The 7029-nt window shown below is 41.7% G+C and overlaps 1 non-coding gene across 1 annotated transcript; it reads right to left on the bottom strand.

Moving 5' to 3' along the window:
* Nucleotides 1–6594: 6594 nt before the first annotated feature.
* LOC130503996 (small nucleolar RNA R71) lies at nt 6595–6701 on the bottom strand. The gene has a single exon (XR_008941093.1). It is a non-coding gene; the product is annotated as a small nucleolar RNA R71 (small nucleolar RNA).
* Between the last annotated feature and the right edge of the window lie 328 nt (nt 6702–7029).

Genomic DNA, 7029 nt, shown 5'->3' with positions numbered 1-7029 from the left:
AAAAAGCTTGGTCGCTATAGGGAGTGAGCTACAGGAAAAGCTCGGTCGCTATAGGGAGTGAGCTACAGAAAAGCTGGGTCGCTATAGGGAGTGAGCTACAGGAAAAGCTCGGTCGCTATAGCGACCGAGATCAGACACAAGCCCGGTCGCTATTCAGAAACAAGCTGGGTCGCTATAGCGACCGAGCTAACCAGACCCGTCTCGGCGAGGGCCTCGATGTTATCAATGGTCCAAACATCCGCAAACAAGCATACTAAGAGAATCGTAGCTTCGCAATAGTTTCAAACACTCGTACAACGAACCTCAGTCCACGGCACAAACCCGATCGCGATGGCGATCTGGTCACGAACAAGAGCTCGGTTGCTATAGCGTTCGGATCACGAGATCACGCTCGGTCGCTATAGCGACCGAGCTTCGATTACAGTTCGGTCGCTACAGCGACCGAGCTTCGGACACGGCTCGGTCTCTATAGCAACCGAGCTCCGAACAGAGCTCGGTCGCTATAGCGGCCGAGCCACGAGCAAGGCTCGGTCGCTATAGCGTCCGAGCCATGAGCTCCGTATAGAGTTCAGTCGCTATAGCGACTGAGCTGCGGGTAGATCTCGGTCGCTATAGCGACCGAGATAGGGACAAAGTTCGGTCGCTATAGCAATCGAGCGTGCGTATATCGATCATTTTCCGAAACGTCCGAAGTCTTCTGAAACGACGATACGACTTAAAACTATGCATTCTCGACTCTCCTTATAGCTGTTCTCCGCGATTAACTATTTCCTGATCTCTCGATCAAACGGAATCGTCCTAGGATCTGCGACTCAATTAGGTTTAGCCATAGATGCATCACTTTTCCAGAGCAAACTTAGCACTTAGAGCATTTTAGGCAACTTTTCATTTTCGTTTTTCGAGCTGCGACTCAATTAGGTTTAGCCACCTTCGGGTATTAGTACTAGGATCTTGCCGACAGCTCTCGTAGCCGAAGCACGTTATCCTGTTGTTGTTACGCTAATACGCAGATTCGGAATAAAATCCTTCTTGCTCTCTTTTTACGATTTTTATTTTTATTTTCCGTTATTGTCGTGTTCTGTATGCTTGACGTGTGGTTTCTCCGAAATCCAGGACTTCTGGGAAATTAGGGTTTTCCTACTTTCCTAAAATATACGAAATATTGACGGTGCGAATTTTGGTTCCCACAGTTTGGCGCTAGAAGGAGGGGGTCACGGATTATTCTTACTCATAGCCACTAAACGCTTGATCAAAAAGACGTACAGATATATAAAAGACAAACTCGCAGCAATGACTTCCCCAATGGCCAACGCTTAGGCAAACGCCGTAGTGTTCAACAAAATCGAAAACTTAGTCGTAACCTTCCGTCACAGGAAGAGCACTAAAACGAGCTCGTGGTTTTTCCTCCAAACACAAAGGGCAACGATAAAATCTTTCCAACCCTGTGAAATTCTTCTTATTACCGAGTTGGAAAAATCTCGGCGCATAAGGGTTCGACCAAGATGATTTCTCCGAAAACATTTCGGAAAAGTAAAACTCACTCCCCCAATCACGGCAGAAAAACCCTAGGTTACTCGCAGAAAATTAAACTAAGAGACAAGCTTGGTCGCTATAGCGACCGAGCACTGAGACAAGTTCAGTCGCTATAGCGAGCCAATCTTGGTCGCTATAGCGACCCAGCCCCAAGATGAATCCTCCTCTGCGTTCCTCTTTGAATCCTCTTCGAAACGCCTTTAATTTCATCTCAATCGGAGTTTCCGTTGACATTTTACGACGAAAACAAGTTGGACTCGTCTTGGCTCCCTTCCACTCGCTATAGCGACCGAGACACATCCTCACTCGCTATAGCAACCTGTCAGGCCTCAAAGGAGTCGTCCTTTGTGTTCTCCTTTGATTCCTCTTCGAAATGCTTTTCGTTTCGTCTCAATCGGAGTTTCCGTTGAGATTTTATGACGAAAACAAGTTGGACTCGTCTTGGCTCCCTTCCACTCGCTATAGCGACCAAGACACATCCTCACTCGCTATAGCGACCTGTCAGGCCTCAAAGGATTCCTCCTTTGTGTTCTCCTTTGATTACTCTTCGAAACGCTTTTCGTTTTGTCTCAATCGGAGTTTCTGTTGAGATTTTACGACGAAAACAAGTGGGACTCGTCTCGGCTTGCTGTCACTCGATGACGCCGGACGGCCAGACCGATGTCACGGTCCTAGGCGCCGGGCTGCGGGTCGATCAGCGAGTGCGGCCGATTCCTTGTGTAACCACTAGTCCAATCACGTACTTTGCATCCTCGCTCGAAGCCACCCCCATTTCTTTTCGATCAGAACGATCGGGAAAGTTACGGAAAAACTCGGAAGGTCCGGCTAACGAATGGATTGCAATTCATCGTATAAAATGATTATGGTTACTCTAAAACACTAATCATCTTAACTATACAAGGAATTGGGATTCCTTTTGAAGACCGATACCATTACCGTACTTCTTCCGAACAACTCTTCCGAGCAACTCCCGTTGCGAATGTGGTTTGTCTCCACTCTGTGGAGTGATTTCTATAAAATCACTCCAAACTTAAAACGGTTAACGAAGACTAAACAAAGCCAAAACGAGAGATCGTATCCCTCACTGCTAAGACGTTTTCTGACACCTAAGATTTCGCTCGTTGCGGACTCTTTTGTCTACTAATCTTACTTTCGAAAAACTACTCAAAACTCCTTCGGATGAATTCCACGGAAAAGAGAAAATTTATGATTAAGATTAGTCACCAAAATTACACCTCACCGCAGCTAGGGATTCCGATATTAAAATTCGATAACTTTTACGAAACATCTTTCGTAAAACAAAACTCGAGAAATATTTCACGGGAAAGATTTTGTACAATTAAACTCGACAACAATTTTACGAAACGACTTCCGTAAAATTAACTCGGCAGCAGTTGTGAAATAACTCTCGAAAAATAAAAACTCGACAGCGCTTTAGGAAACAGCTTTCGTAAGATCAAGCTCGGCCATATTTTACGGAACATCATTCATAAAGCCAAACAATATCGTATCTGGAACATAATCAGTTCGCTCGCAGCCTGACGAACTGAGAGCCTCACTCGAGTGACGCCTTGTCCATTGACCCGTCATTCCAAAACGCCCCTCTTTGTCTGCTTCTCCTCCCTTTGGTTCAACGATTTTCTAAAATACCTTCGATGCATAAAACACAATGTGATTTTACGAGATTCTGCCACGTTGAGTCGAAAACATCTATTCATAACGTTGATAGACTTTCAACAATATACAAAGCACACCTGGTCAATTTGGTAAAACCAGAGATACGAAGAAACGAGGACGAACTTGGACATTGATATCCCTTCCTCATTTCGATATTCTCGAAAACCAATTCATATGAAATTTGGTAACTTACTTTTCGAAGTCCTTTGACGTTGAATCGAAAGAGGCCATTCCTAAACTCATAATAAACTTTCGATAAAGTCAGAAGAAAAGAGGAGAAGAAGAAGGAAGAAAGGGCAATCTCGAATCATCAATGGGACTAAGGTACGTCCGACTAAAAATTCCGTCAAGTTTTTAATTTTTTTTGGTACGAAAGGACCGAAACGTCTTGAAAACTGCCGTAGAATTAAGCGAACTTAGAACCTCGGTGGATAGTCTAGCAAGCTAAGTCTTAGGCAAATTTTCCAGTCTTGTTCCATTGTTCCTTGACTTTCCAGGCAGAACTTGCAAACCGATCTAGTCTCTCGAAAAACCAAGAAACGATCGCCACGCATTCTAAGGCACATTCGTCCTGCTTCATAAAGAAAAAAAACTTCGAAAGAACGGTTAACCCATTTTATTTCGTAAAATAAAATAACGGATCCAATGGATATCAGTCGTAGATAATTTTTGCTCCATAAGGTTGTCGATTCTTGCTTTTACTACCCTCGGCTACATCCAAGCAGGAAATGACCCTACAACCGAATCCGCACATATTCTACGACGATCCTTTACCAACAACTTCCCTGGCTATACAGCTGCACCTAGCCTCCATGCCAATCCAAAACTATTGAGTGATCACCGCTCCAACCGCTTAAACGGTTAACGGCTAATCGACAATCCACGAGTTGTCGTGAAACTCCAAGTGACTATTATGCAAGCAGTTTCTCGTATAACCCAGAATCAGAAATCATACGATGATTCTTCGTAACGAAACTCAGTCGTAACAACCATATGGTTAACGGAAGATGTAAACTTATCATCAATAGATTAAGTTCTATACGCCCCATAAAACGACGCATAAAAAGAAACACTCGTAACAAAGCTCCTAGACGGCATCATATCGTTGTTGCTGATCACAACAAATAAACTCTAACGTCCTAAACAGACAAGCCACCTAAGGGTAGGCTCTCTTACATCCGACCAGGATACCATAGCGCGCTATACAAGAAAACCGAAATTTCGTTTGAGTGCTTCGTAAAGGAAGTAGTTCCGACTCGTACCCAGACAAATCATAATAAGCCGATAACACTTCGCGGATTTTAAAATGGTACGAGTCAGATTGATATACCATGAATTTCACCCGTTTTAGCCATGGTATATAAGAGTTTTCAATCATATTTACTTCATTTTCAAAGTATTTTAGAGTATTTTCAGGCACATGTACTTAACTGAAGAAAGCAATACTTTTAAGGCATTTTGGGAGTATTTTCACGAATGAAGAATCGACCGATAGGAATCATGCGAGGTCGGGCGATTAGAGTCACTTACAATCGATCGACATTGATGGAAGAGTGTTGATCGATATTTAACCATTCGATGGACTACGACTTAGAAGATTTTCGTATATCACAAAGTGTGCTATTTACACATTTAGTCCATGGCCGCCTGTTAGGCTTTATATACTAGGGTTTTGTATCATTTTAGAGGCAGACTTGCCTAGAGACCTATTGGAGAAGAGAAGCAATTTGGCTACCTTAGGAGAAGAGTTAGAGTTGGAGAGATAGATCTGAGACTGCAAAACAGAGAAGATCTTGAACTCCCTTTTTATCTTACTCATTACTCTTTGTGTTCCTTATTTCTTATTAAGTTTTATTCAAACCATCATGATCTTGTCTCTCATGAATATGTCTGAGTAAACCTAATTGTTAGATTTAGGTTTCTCATAAGGGTGAATCATGTGATGAGATTGTGATATTTACTAGGGTTGTTAAATTAGTTCTTTCACTTAGTTGTTCTTAATACTAGATTTAGGATTGATCACCCTTAAATCTAGATCTTAGGATTGAAGAGATAACCAACTGTATACTCTCAATGCCCTGAAATAAACTATAGTGATCTAACTGACTAGACTCATGCGAAAGGTGGTCTAGATCATTAGAGAACGCGTTCAACCAAATCGATAATGCTTGCTAGAATTACCATCGATCGATACATCCATCGTTGTAGCGATGGATTGTATGAAAGGTGTATCGATCGATTAAGACGAAAGTCGTATCGATCGACTCTTTTCCGAGATCAACAAACGACAGTTGAGATCCGGGATCTAGTAAAGGAGACCCTACTGGTCGTACCAATTGATTGAGTTCAAGGACTAAAGCCCTATTGTCACTTTCAAAACCGCATAAATTCATACCTGAGAAATACCTGAATCTAGCTATCCTCCTCATTTAGAAACAACTTTCACTTCAGTTACTGAACAATTCCCTTGTTCACATTAATATTTACTGCTTTAAAACATATAAAACCTTAAGTCTATTTTTAATTCTATTTAATTAAGCCTTGAAGTAATCCTAGAGTCCTTGTGGATTCGATCCCTAAGTACTGAATCTGAACCTCTTATTTGAGAGAGTAATTCACTTTTTAGGGTACTTTGAGTGATATCAAATTTAGCGCCGTTGCCGGGGACTCTTTCTTATTACTTTTAGATTTAATTTAGGATTTAGCATAGACTTTGTTACTTTTGCTAATTTTTCTATTCTTTTGTTTTACAACAAAAAGGATGGAGAATAGAGATATCGGCCAAGCATCGATCGACATGGAACACTGTCAATCGAGCGACGCAGATACTGAAGAATCGATCGTTTCATCCGGAACGTTATCGATCGATAACACCCAGCCGGAAGCAGGTAAGTACCCTCTTACCGATGCTAATAATGAGAAAGTAGTCCAAACTGAACCAGTAGGTCAATCAAGCAACACTTCTAGCCAAACTAATGAAAAACAGGGGACTGAAATCCCTGTTAAGTCAAACTCTACCTTGAACGTAGGTAAAGAGATTAAATTGCCCTTGCAAGACTACTTGAACCCAATAAGACCTATTCCAATAGGTCCGCTATCATAATACATGACGACGTCATCTCGAAAACCAAGTTTAATGTTGACTATTATAATATGATGCGTCGAAACCCTTTTAAAGGATCTTCTCTAGAACATCCACAAGACCACATCGAGGGTCTAGAGGAATTGATTCCAGACGAGTATATTCGTTGCAGACTTTTTCCTTTTTCATTAGAAGGGGGAGCCTTAAGATGGTTAAACTGTCTACCAAGAGGATCCCTGACTAGCTGGAATAAGATTATAAATGCTTTCCTTAAGCAATTCTTCGACGATACTCGTTATTGGAAAGTAAGGAGGCGAATCTGTACTTTCCGTCAAGATCCTCAGGATTCATTCAAAAATGCATGGGAAAGATTCAAGAGTTACGAACTCGAATGCCCCCACCATGGTTATCCAGAACCGCAATTTCTTAAGATCTTTTACAAAGGTGTTCTTCTGAGCTATAAGATAATGCTTGATACAGCAAGCGAAGGGAATTTCGTTACTAGAAATCCTATGGAAGCAAGGCGTCTAATCGAAAACATGGCAAGAGGAAGATCCTATGAAGAAATGGATGAAGAAAAGGAGAAAGAAAAAACTATAGTCTCAATAGAAAATACTGAGTTAGCTGAAATACAAAATTCCATAAATTCGCTTCATTCTCTTCTGACAGATCAAAATCCACCTAATCTGTACCAGTACTTCCATAAAACTCCTCCTATATCAGATGATGAGCTCGAC

Source organism: Raphanus sativus, unplaced genomic scaffold (genome assembly GCF_000801105.2).
Source record: "Raphanus sativus cultivar WK10039 unplaced genomic scaffold, ASM80110v3 Scaffold1287, whole genome shotgun sequence".
In the NCBI taxonomy this organism is placed as follows: domain Eukaryota; kingdom Viridiplantae; phylum Streptophyta; class Magnoliopsida; order Brassicales; family Brassicaceae; genus Raphanus; species Raphanus sativus.
This window is presented reverse-complemented; position numbering and strand designations above follow the sequence as displayed.